Here is a 12,982-nt window from a genome sequence, read left to right on the forward strand (position 1 = left end):
ATTTTATTGCAATATATGTTTTTGTCTTCCAGAAGTTGGGTCAGGCTGACCTGGGAGTTACGCATCTGTCTCAGGTCCAATTTCATTGGTACTTCAGATGAAATGGTTCCATGCATTTAAAACATGTTCTAGGGCTAGATTTGGGCATTGTGGCCAAATTGTTGACTTAGTTGACAACTAATGTCTGGGTTACTTGGACCTTGTTCGGTCCAGTTGTATTGTTACTTCAGATGAAATGGTTCCTTGCATTTAAAACATGTTCTAGGGCTATATTTGGGCATTGTGCCCAAATTGTTGACATAGTTGACACCTAATGTCGGGGTTACTTGGACCTTGTTCAGTCCAGTTGTATTGTTAATTACTTCAGATGAAATGGTTCCTTGCATTTAAAACATGTTCTAAGGCTATATTTGGGCATTGTGCTCAAATTGTTGACATAGTTGACACCTAATGTCGGGGTTACTTGGACCTTGTTCGGTCCAGTTGCATTGTTACTTCAGATGAAATGGTTCCTTGCATTTAAAACATGTTCTAGGGCTAGATTGTTTCCTTGAGATTGTTTACGACCAGATGATGTTGTTTGAACTGCAGCCATAGTGGGGATGTCAGTGTTACGGTATCCATGTGCTTCCCCAATTTCAGCAACATGTAATTTAGGTTCCTGCAAGGTGCTGACACATCCAGCCCTTATGAAAAAAGCTAACTTGGATGGTAGTCCAGATATAAATCAATGCAGCATGTCTGTATCAGACTTATTTAGTTGATGGCCTTTGTCCATAATGATGGCATGAAACCCCTCAATCTGCTGAGTGTTTGTAAAGGCAAGTCCATTGAACACTGCTTCCTCCGCAACTAAAGCCAGGCTGTCATTTGAACTATATTCTGCTTGGAAACAGTCTTTTATAAACAAATAGTTTGCTCTTTGAGCGGCTAACAAGTTGTAGAACCAAATCAATGCTGGGCTTTTTAACTGTAATTGAAAAGCAGCAGCCAATTTTTCAAATTCTTTCCCAATATTCATGAGGACCAGACTGATGCGCTTCAAAGTCTTGCAGGAATCTCACTACATGAGAATCTCACTATGTAACCGGGAAAAATAATTGTTCATTTTCCTATAAACATTCGGTTGTGAAAATTGTGGCATAGGACTTATGAAAGATTTTTCAGTTTATTTTTTTTTTTTTTTTTTTTTTGGTTGGATTTAACGTCGCACCGACACATGATAGGTCATATGGCGACTTTCCAGCTTTAATGGTGGAGGAAGACCCCAGGTGCCCCTCCGTGCATTATTTCATCAGGAGCGAGCACCTGGGTAGAACCACCGACCTTCCGTAAGCCAGCTGGATGGCTTCCTCACATGAAGAATTCAAAGCCCCGAGTGAGGCTCGAACCCACTGTTCAGTTTATGTTTCAGATAATCTCGAGGTATATGTTGGTTTATGGCAGGCATCTGGATCGTTGTCTTATTTCCATATATTAAATTATTGCTTTTTATTTAAAGTTCCCTCCACCATTTGAGACAAAAAATCATCACTAACCATTTATGCTTTTGTCTTTAACTGGGTGGGGTAAAAAATTTGTTCAGTTCACTTCTGATTTTTATGCCCCCTTCGAAAAAGGAGGGGTATATTGTTTTGCAGATGTTGGTCGGTATGTCGGTAGGTATGTAGACCAACTGGTTTCTAGATGGTAACACAAGTACGCTTGGGCCTAGGATCATGAAAGTTGATAGGGAGGTTGGTCATGACCTGCAGATGACCCCTATTGATTTCGAGGTCAGTAGGTCAAAGGTCAAGGTCACAGAGACCCGGAACAGTTGAACGTTTTCCGGATGATAACTCAAGAACACTTGAGTCTAGGATCATGAACGTTAATAGGGAGGTTGGTCATGACAGCAGATGACTCCTGTTGATTTTGAGATCAGTAGGTCAAAGGTCAAGATCACAGTGCCCCAGAACAATTGAACTGTTTCCGGACGATAACTTGAGAACGCTTGGTCCTAGGATCATGAGCAAATGACCTGTATTGATTTTGAGATCAGAAGGTCAAGGTCACATTGACCCAGAACAGTAGAACTTTTTTTGCCAAATAACTGGAGAATGCTTTGGGTTTAAGATCACATTTGATATGGAGGTCCCTTATGACTGGTAAATGACCCATAATAATTGATTGGAGGTCAGTGTAACGTTAAATGTCCACAGCACACAATGATCAAATAATTTTTTATTCCGTATGCAGTTACTGAATGCATCAAGGGGTGTGGGGGGGGGGGGTGCATTTTGTGTTGTACGTCAGCTCTTGTTCATTTAAACTGACTTTTTACACTATAATTCCAATGACAGGCTTAGATTTTCCACAATGTTGGGAAATATAGATTTATCAGCAGTCCTGCTTTAGCACTCCTGAGGATTAACTCTGCAGAATGAATTACATTGTCACCTTAGCAAATGACCTTCTTATGAAAGTTAGATACACATTCACATTCATTCCATGGAATTGATACCATGACCATGATGCCTAAATTATTTCAAAATGTTTATATTCTCAGTCTCTTTTATATACTCCTGGTTTAGCCCCCGAGGTCTAAATCAGGAGTATATATAAGGCAATTATCGAGGGTAGACTTTGCAACATTCTTCAGGTTTGCCAGTTTTGGTCAGTTAGACCTTCATCAGGATACATATATTAAAAAATCAACCTCTAAAGTACTAAAAATGAGGATAAGAAAAACATACATGTGATAGGTTTAAAATCCCAAAACTGGAGATTTGCTGTTTTTCAGCTAGAGTTTGGGTTTCAAAACTGGAGGGTTTTTATCAACATAATTTAAGCACACGAGTGCACAGTTTTAGAGACAAAATCCAAAATGTTATATTATTTTTTATTGTACTTTTACATACATTGTATATTCACTTCAAAATACTAACAGAATACAATTATTCTATTTTAACAACAAGTAACACAATATATGACATATCAATATCACTTTTTTGAATACATATCACTTTCCTGTATCAATATCACTTTTCATAATTGATGTCCTCTGATCCAGATATCACATTATTTAAGTTATCTTCACTTATGATTGTATTTATTACAAGCTGACTTTCCCTGCCAAATAAGTTCATGAGATGGAGAGAATGTTGAACATATAGAGTGATTGTTCATTTTAACAGACATCAAGTTGTGAATGGTTTCCAGAGCTAGTTGCTCCTGCTGTCAGCCTGTATCTTCCTCAATATGCTGAAGGACCACTCCTAATCAGCATTGCTGTGTGGTAGTGACAGGAGAAGTAAAGCTGTCTTACTCAGTTCACGAAACCTCTCCTTTCCAGTGTGGAGCTTCATTTCCCTGATAGAAACCCAGTATATCTCTAGATTATCTAGTTTGGGCAGTTCAGTCTGAGGAGTAAGAAGATAATATTCATACTCATCAACCAGGCATCTTCTGTCATTCAAGGAATCATTGACAAACCAGTCAAACAGAAAGACTATATTTAGCATTTATGTTTCAGTTAAAGAAATTGAATAATTAATTAAAATAATGTATAAAAATATTTGTTCCATCTTCATTGCATCCCCTTCCAGAAAGTGACAAAATGTTGCTGCTTTATCAAAAGTAGCCGCACTCTTTAATGAAATATCTCTGTGGGAAACTGTTGATAGACTATTTGATATATTCTGCAGCTTAAAATAAATCTAAAAGCTTTAATTATATACTAACATTCTTCAGGTGAAATAGTATCCCTTAGGTCTGGTTTCAGAAAGCTCAATGACTGAAGGGTAGCATCTTTGTATGGGAACTTTTCTGAAAAATCACATGAGTTACTCTGTTTAGTAACAAGTGTTACTAATAATAGATCAATTCTGGAATAGAGCCACAAACCAAGCATTACTGTTTTATATTTATGAGCCATTTCTTGATGGTACGAGTCCATAGATGTAGAGTACACTTAAAATCAGTTCATTTTGTTCATGGAATTGTCCATATTTGTCCTGACAGTTTCTTTACTGCTGGGCACCTATGCTGACTCGGGGGCTGTGTATTGGTGTTATCATCCCTGAGACGTTAAAGGTCATTTCGTCTCTTTGTGTATTTCTGCATATTGTATTGCATTGTGTTTGTTGTTTATGTTGTGTTTTGTATTCCTCTTCCTCATTCTTTTTAGTTGAGCCTGTCCATATTTGTCTGTTACAACTACGAATTTTGGTGTCACGTTCTTTGGTATTTGTTGTATTACTGACTTTCTTCTCTCCTACTTGATCATAACTTCCTCGAATTTTTCTTCTTTAAAGTCATGAATTTTCATAGAGTGTTTCTTCAGTACATCCTTCTGACTGTATAATTATTGCACCAGGAGCATGTTTATTTCTTTATTTTATCATTCTGTGAGTTCTGGTGTCTGCACCATGTTGATAAGTTTTTGAATGTTTCTCCGCAAGTTTCACACAGTTTTATATCAGATTTTCTAAGATCTGGGGATATCCCAAGTGTTTCGTGTCTAGAATGGGCAGTTCATGAATGTTTCCTGAGTATTGAGTACTGGGCTAATACACGACATGAAACCTTCATCCATGCTCCAGATCTCTCTATCCTCAATATTATTCCCATGACAGGACTTTTGCACTACAGTATCATCATCTCTTTATAATCCCTGTACTCATTTCAGCATTATTAATTTTATAAATAAGATAAAAATAAAACAACAATATATTACATTATGAGCACATTTATTATCGGACATGTATGTGAAGTACACACAGCAAATCAAAGTAATATTCAATACAAGAACAATTCAGACAAAATGTAAAAGTCATAAAGTACAGATGAGCTTATATTATGCACCCAGGTATTTACATCAAATACACTACCAGGAAGTACAGTAGACAGATATAAGTGATGATTTCATTTGAACCAGTAACAAATATTCAACCTTATGAAGAAGAATGTTTAGTTCACATAATAAAAGATTCGTACATGTTTGAAGAATGCATGTGGTAAATGATGATTCCTCAAAGGTCTCAGTGTCGGAATGTGAATAGCAGCGGGAAACCGATGCCAGTTCCTCTAACGTTAACAGCATCAACGCTTTTGAAGGCTTTTTTTGAAGTGCCATTAGCCTTACTTTATTTTTGAGATCTTCCATACGTTCTTCAAGGTCAGGACCTCTTGTCTATTGCTTCTTCACTGGTGCAGGCCCATCCTGCAGGTACAAAAACACTAATGTTATGAATCACTATAAGTTATACAATGGTAGAGTTGTACCCAAAGGCAACCTTGTACTCATGATAGGGCAATGAGATGCATACTAAAACTATTATAATACTAACATTATAACAAATCCACCTAACATGCATGGAGTGAAATGAATTAACGATCAAGTTCATTTACGGGAAACGTTCAATTACTCTGAAGATCAGTCGAAAAAATCTGCTGTCAAAACATGATACAAAGACAATAGATATTTCATCAACTAAAGTACCTGCTCCTCAGTAAGCTGTTGGCCTTTAGGCGCCCCAGTCTCGTTGGCAAGTGTAATTGCACAGTGCAGCGCTAAGCGAGCTTTGCCTTGTGTCTCCTCTCTATCTGCCATTGAGAGAACTTCTTCCAGCTCCTCCCTAGTCAGTTCTTTGAACGCCGACTTAATGTTCTGCAATATGATGTACGTACCCACACTACTAATGCATTCATAATTAGGCCAGGCTCATATTGATCAGAATCTACATTATTACCATAATTATTATTATTATATTACTATCATTATTATTATTATATTATTATTATGTCTCCCACCACATAGTGGTGTGGGAGACATATTGATTTACTCCAGTCTGTCTGTCCGTGTGTCTGTCACAAAGTTTGTCCGCACTCTAAGTCGAACATTTCTCATCCAATCTTCACCAAACAAACTTTGACAAAATGTGTTTGACCATGAGTCCTCGACCAAGTTCGATAACTAGCCAAATCGGTCCAGGCATTTTGTAGTTACGACCCTTGAATTACCGAAAAATTTGCCTTTTTACTCTTGTCCGCTCTCTAAGTCGAACATTTCTCATCCGATCTTCACCAAACTTGAACAAAATGTGTTTCGGCATAAGACCTTAGCCAAGTTCGATAACAAGCCAAATCCACCCAGGCACTTTTGATTTATGGATCTATAGGGGCAGCTGTGGGAGACATGCGCTTTTCTCAAAAGCATCATTCTCTAGTTATTATTGTTATAGTTATTAACATTATTAAACAAAACAATAATAAAACAAAATAGCAGTATACAACCGCATTACTATTCTCTGGGTATATATCAGAATTACTTACCAAGATAGATAATTATTATTTTCCACAGTAGGAAATGTTTCACAGAAGTATACATACTAGTTTTACCTGACAGCACTCATATTCTCTAAAGGCTGTGTAGAAGTCACTCTTGCATACTGCTTGCTTACATTAGCATCTCTAAATATTTTTACCAGACTAATCAAATTTGTGTTTTTCAAAGTATGACGCCGTTTCAAGGTCGTGGGTTGAACCATTGCGAGTCTGAAACCACATGACTCAGAAGAAAAATATAAGCAGTAAATACTCCGAGAATAGATCCATTAACCATGTTAACTGTAAACTAAACCTGAATGCATACAAAATAGTATAAATACCACATGGTAATATTTATAACTATAAAACAGCATTAAACATTCCCTTACAGAAGCAAGCCTCTGTGGCGTACATCCTGCTTATTTGCTATGTATATGCCGCGAACACAGTAGTACGCCAGAGGAGTACATTTTACATACACCGCATGCCGCGTACTATTTCAAGGAGTACACAGCATGTATGCAGGAGGTCACTAGTACACTTCAAATACGCAGCACAGACTCTGAAAATTTAAGGAGTACACTGCATATACGCAGGAGGGACTTTGAAATTTGTGCAGTACACTTCATATACGCGGGAAAGACTTGTACAATTTCTTTTGGCATTTATACTTAGTTTTTTTTTTATAAGTTAAAGTCTGAAGTAAACTTCATAAACGCGGGAGGGACTTGTTCATTTTCTTTTGGTGTTTATACTTTGAATTTTTTTAGGTAAAAGTCTGAAGTAACTTTTATCTTAATAGCATAGAATAGTTCAGATTACCGGTATTCTGAACAATGAAAATTTGCCAAACTATTTGCAATGTTCATTTGTGAAGTTTACATCTTAGTGATTTCTGAGCTGCACCTTGCATGCAGTGTAAAAATATATTCTTTTTCATTTTGAATTAATCCTGGAGCTTTCTAACTTGGATAATTGAAAAGCCTTATTTGAACTTCGTTGCATTACATTTTGTAATACATGAAATAATTACCAAGATAATGTCTCAACAGCGCCCAAATGAGAAGAATTAATAGCTCTCACTGTTATTTGAATACTCTTAAGCAAAACACCATTCTATCATGTTTTATAAAGGCTTTAATGCTCATTATGTTAACTCATTAAGGCCTCACCAAATTAAGAAGTTAATTGTTCATCGGATTTGCCGCTCGTATATATTTCAGAACGTTTTTGGCTAATTGTGCCCGCACCATTGGAAAAAATCAATCTAAAATTTTTTGGTGCGCTACTTTTTACGGACGTAAAAGTGTATAAATGCTTATATAATTCCAGTCCGAGATTTTTCTCAGATGGATTTTAATCAAAATAAATACATACTACGCACACATCGTTTATAATAAATCATAACACTTATATTTAGTTGCATTAAAGTTGTTTCCCCTTGATGCAGTTACGCCATTTTCTTCAAATGTTTACCAAATTACATGCTACAAAAATTGATATATTTCATTGAAAAGTGGATGAAGAAAAGCAAACTAATTTATTTCATAACATCAATCTACATTATTTTGGTATGGGTAAATACTTATTGATGCATGTCACATCTTTTTTCTGTATTTTTTTTCTGTCCAAATGATGTACGCCGCAGGGGTAGTACACCGCAGGCTCATTTGCATGTAAAAAGTGTATGTGCCGCGTACATGCTGCGTACTATTTCCCGCATACTAAATTCCTCCAGCCTACATCCTGTGTACTATGTAGTCCACAGCATGTACGCAGCAAGTAGTACGCGGCAGAGCTCATTTGCATGTCAAAAGTGTACTACAAACGTACTATTGGTGTATGTGCGGTGTATATCCTGCGTACTATTTAAAGCCCTTGATTTCAGTACACATCATGTACGCATCATATACGCTGTATGTACACAGCAAGAGTACACAGCAGGCTTTTTTCTTCTGTAAGGGTTGCCCCGTATTAATTTTAATATCAAAGGGGAGAAACCCCTGCTACAACAACACTAATCCCTTTATATAAACTCAATATCTGTATATGAGCTGTGCCATGAGAAAACCAACATAGTGCATTTGCAAACAGCATGAATCCAGACCAGCCTGTGCATACGTGCAATCTGGTCAGGATCCATGCTGTTCGCTAACAGTTTCTCTAGTTGCAAAAGGCTTTGAAAGCGAACAGCATGGATCCTGACCAGACTGTGCGGATGCGCAGGCCGGTCTGGACACATGCTGGTCGCAAATGCACTATGTTGGTTTTCTCATGGCGTGGCTCAATTATATTGTGGAAATGTGGCCATAACCTCAGATGTGTCCAAGTCTCCAACATGATCAATACATTATACCCTTTAACTGTTGGATTTTGGTGGTGTGTGACCTAGGAAGACATTTTTGTAAACAAACAAAATATTAATGAATTATTACAGTTTCCAGAAAGAAGAGAAATTCTATACCAGGATCATTAGAAAATTGACATTTTAAACGTTTTATTGTATATACTTCCAACTCTTTTACGATTGTGTGCTTATTTTTATCATGGAGAAATTTTTCTTGCTTCAACATATGGTGTGGATCACTATCAATTTGACTGTTAAGATAATGTTGCACTTTTGAAGTTTGATCTTCCTCATGAATTAACTGAATGTCCCCTAACACTGAACCATGTTGAGAACCACCCACTAGATTAGCTAGTTCATTAGCTTCTGTAGCAAGAGCTGCTGCTTCTCTTTTGTGTTTTAACAGTTCCAGATCAGCATCGATATTTGCTTGCTTTTTCTTCAATTCATTCTCCTTTTCTGCAAATTCTACTCGGACTTTAGCACCTTTGGCTTCTGCTGTTTAAGCATGACTAAGCTTTGAGTCGATGAAATATTGCTCTTGTAGCTCTGTGATATTGTGTCAATTTTTTCGGATTTAATATTTTGTATAGTTTTCAAGTACGAGGGGTGTTCCAAAAGTAATGTCACTTGCATTGGTTCTCCAATACTGCAAAATTTTTTAATGTTCTGATCATTTTAACTTGCTCTGCCCTTCAAAATACTCTCCGTCAGCCTGAATACACCTCTTGAGCCGGTCATTCCTCTTTGGGAAGCATTGTTCATACTCTTCTATGGGAACACCCATCAGATACTGATAAACAGCAGATCCAAGGGCATTTCACGATTTGTATCTCTTTCCAGACTGATGATATTTAAGTTTGGGAAACAGAAAATAGTCGCAGGGGGCCAGGTCTGGCGAAAACGGAGGGTGTGGAAGGACAGTAACCTTCTCTGACTCCAAAAACTCTGTCACAATGCGTGCCTTGTGAGCGGGTGCATTATCATGCAAAAGTCGGAGGTACTTAAATCCTGTTTTGGGGCGTCGACTTTGTAGTAGTTCTTCAATTTTCTTAGTACAACTTTTTTATAGATTTTTCCTGTGACCGTACTGCCTTTTGGTACCGGAATTTGAATGATTGGACTCTTGTGAGTGAAAAAAATACATACAAAACCTTCCTCACCGTTCGTATTCGTTTGGCAATACTTAGGCGTCTCGCATTTTTGGTGACCCAAATTCGGTTGGAATACTTCCGCTTTGGTACATAATAATAAACCCAGGTTTCATCACCAGTAACTATATTATCAAAAACCTTTTTGCTGTATTTTGGGTACATGTTCAGCAGTTTTTTTGCCATTGTTACACGGGTCCTCTTTTGTTCATCTGTTAACAAATGGGGTATCCATCTTGCATTTATTTTTCTAAGTTTTAGGTGTTTCTTCAAAATTCCATGAACTCGTGCTAACGACAAGTTTGTCATTCGGGCCAATTGCCTTACGGTGAATCGGGCATCCTTTTTTAGCAAATTGAGGATTTTTTCGATGTTACCTTTCGACGTAGTTGTTGCAGGACGATCTGTGCGAGCAGCATCTTTGAGTCGCTGCTGTCCGGTCCTAAATTTAGATACCCACCTACAAATAGTCCTGTGAGACATTTGCCCCTCCCCATAAATGTTGCACACCTCACGGTGAATATCTACAAGCTTCATGCCGAGTTGCGACCTACCGTTTATGTAGGCCCTAATTTCAAGCACATTTTCAGCTCTTTTCCCAGTCATTTTGTGTAAAGTGTAATGAATACGCTATACGCTGATTCTCAATAAAACGTGCCATTTGATGTTCCAAAGGATATCCCTTTATTGAAAAGATCTGGTACACCATTAACATACTTTAATTGTAGATGCCAATGTCGGCAAACGGAGACATGGCCAATTTTCTTAATATGCAGTGTAATTCTGGCACACCAGCACTTCCAGCCCCCAGAAACGAAACATACGTTACTGTCGCCACTCCAATTTTTCAACTTGCCGTCTTTACTACATTGTCAACGTGCAAAGTATAGCATTTTCTTACTATTGTTGTGAATAAAGTATGTTTACTGATTACTTGCGCGTGCCCATTGGTCTTCCCAATGATAAAACGCTTTTGCTGTATAAAATCATCTGATGTCGCCAAAATGCAGGAAGAAAATGATTCCCTCTTTCATCATCAATGTACAGATGTCAAAATAAGGTATATTTAAAACCATTTCGCCTCAATCAACTATGAGTATATCAACGTATATGTAATCACCCTCTGAAACATATCAACAAAATGCATTTTCCGAATATTTTGAATTTTCGCTAAAAAAATCACAAGGGCATATAACAATGAAACAAACGTTACCCTGGTTTTAGAGGTCAACGTTTAAGCTACATATGCACTATTAACAGGTATTAGATTTCAGTGCTTATATTTTACTATGGAGTGAAGCCTTTACATAACACCCATACAGCCATTTTTTACAACATTGCAAAATTGAAATGAAACATACGTTATGAAACATATGTTACCAAGAATGCATAAAACCAACGGTATACTGCAGTACGGATGCGGTACGGGTTTTATTTGTACACTGACGTCATCAAGAAAATGGCAGCCATGTTTTGAAGGCGCTATCAGTTTGATTTTTGGCTGGGAAATATACACGCTAATTACAGAATTATCCTGAAATACCTGCCCCTAAGGTTAGTCTACATTCTTTACTGAAACAATCATTTGATGCGGATAAATGTTTTTTCCGAACTGTTGAAATATTTGTGATGTAAACAGACAGCGTCAATTCGTACCCAAAGCTTTTCGTACAGAGATAAGGTCGTCAGAAGTACTGAAACAAACGTTACCTGTGGTAACGTATGTTTCATCGAATAAATCTCCCATTTTAACAATGAAGGGTCTAGAATTTCTTTTATATTAAAAGTTGTTACTACAGTGCCCTGTATATAAATGTTTTTTATCAAAAAATACCGTACTGGAAACTCGTTGCTAAGATTTATTAGTTACGGAAAATCTGATTAATATACATTTTACATGTTTGAGTAAATGCAAGAAAAAAGATCTCTTAGAAATGGTAGGTAAGTCCTGAAAAGCATTTTTAATTAGAATAGAAGTATTTTATTAGTTACATGCAATTTTTTTTACAAACTGAAACACTATTTGAATATTTTATGTAAAACCACCTTTATTCACTTTTGGTAACGTATGTTTCAGAATGCCACTTTCAAGAGCAGAGATTCAGAAGCGCTACAGAGAGCGTAAGAAGGTCTTAGAGGGTGAGATGTTCCTGCAGAAGGAACGCAGAAGGCAGAAGAAGTACTACACACCTATATCACAGTTGTCGGTTTCAGAAAGAAAGAAGAGAAATGAACAGATAAATGTACGTGTACAGAAACACCGTCGCTCCAAGAAGGTAGAGGCAAACAATAACGTTGAATCGGATGATCAGTTGAATGAAAGTACAAGTGGATACAATACTCAAGAATCCGATACGAGTCACCTGATTGTTAGGTTTCCAAACAGAAGAAATGGGCCCAGAAAAAGATTGAATAAAGCCCTCAAGACGGCAAATGCAAAGCTTAGGAAGGTTATCCGAGAAAATATTGAAACAAAAAAGAAAGTTAAATCATTACAAAGAAAATTGCAAAGGCTTTCAAAACCAAAATCAAAAAATGAAAATATGACTCCAAGAAAAAAACCGACCTACGGAATCAGAGAGGAACAAGTAAGAAAGCAGCTACTGTTTGGAAATGTACTACTGCATCACATGAAAACCGGTTCAAAGAACAGCGACAGAAAGCACAGTCATGGTTGGTACACTGCGGTTGCTGGTGAAGTAATTAGAAAATACCGATGCCTTTCGAAAGTAGCTAAAGAACTTGAAGTTAACAACATAAACTATCAAAAATCATTAAAAATGGAGTTAACTTTACTAAAATCAGGAGAAATAGAACAATGCTTAAACTGAAAGAAAGTGTCACGCAGTTCTTTGAAAGGGAAGATAATTGTAGGATTCAGCCAGGCAAAAGGGATGCAACATAATGCGAAGAAGGGAAGGTTTAAACCCGTATTCTCACCGATTACCTGGCAAACCTTCATCAGAAGTATCTGGCTGAAAATCCAGAACACAAACTGTCTGTGTCAACCTTCTGCAGAATGAGACCAAAACATATTCATTTGACAAGCTGCTTGAGCAGAAATGTGTGTCTCTGCACAAAACACCAGAATCTGGCACTCAAACTGCAAATGTTGCGAAAATCGGGAATTGAAATTTCACAAAATCCAGAAACTTTCATTCAAAGCGAAGTCACA

This window comes from Mercenaria mercenaria, chromosome 4, assembly GCF_021730395.1.
Source record: "Mercenaria mercenaria strain notata chromosome 4, MADL_Memer_1, whole genome shotgun sequence".
Taxonomy (NCBI): Eukaryota; Metazoa; Mollusca; class Bivalvia; order Venerida; family Veneridae; genus Mercenaria; species Mercenaria mercenaria.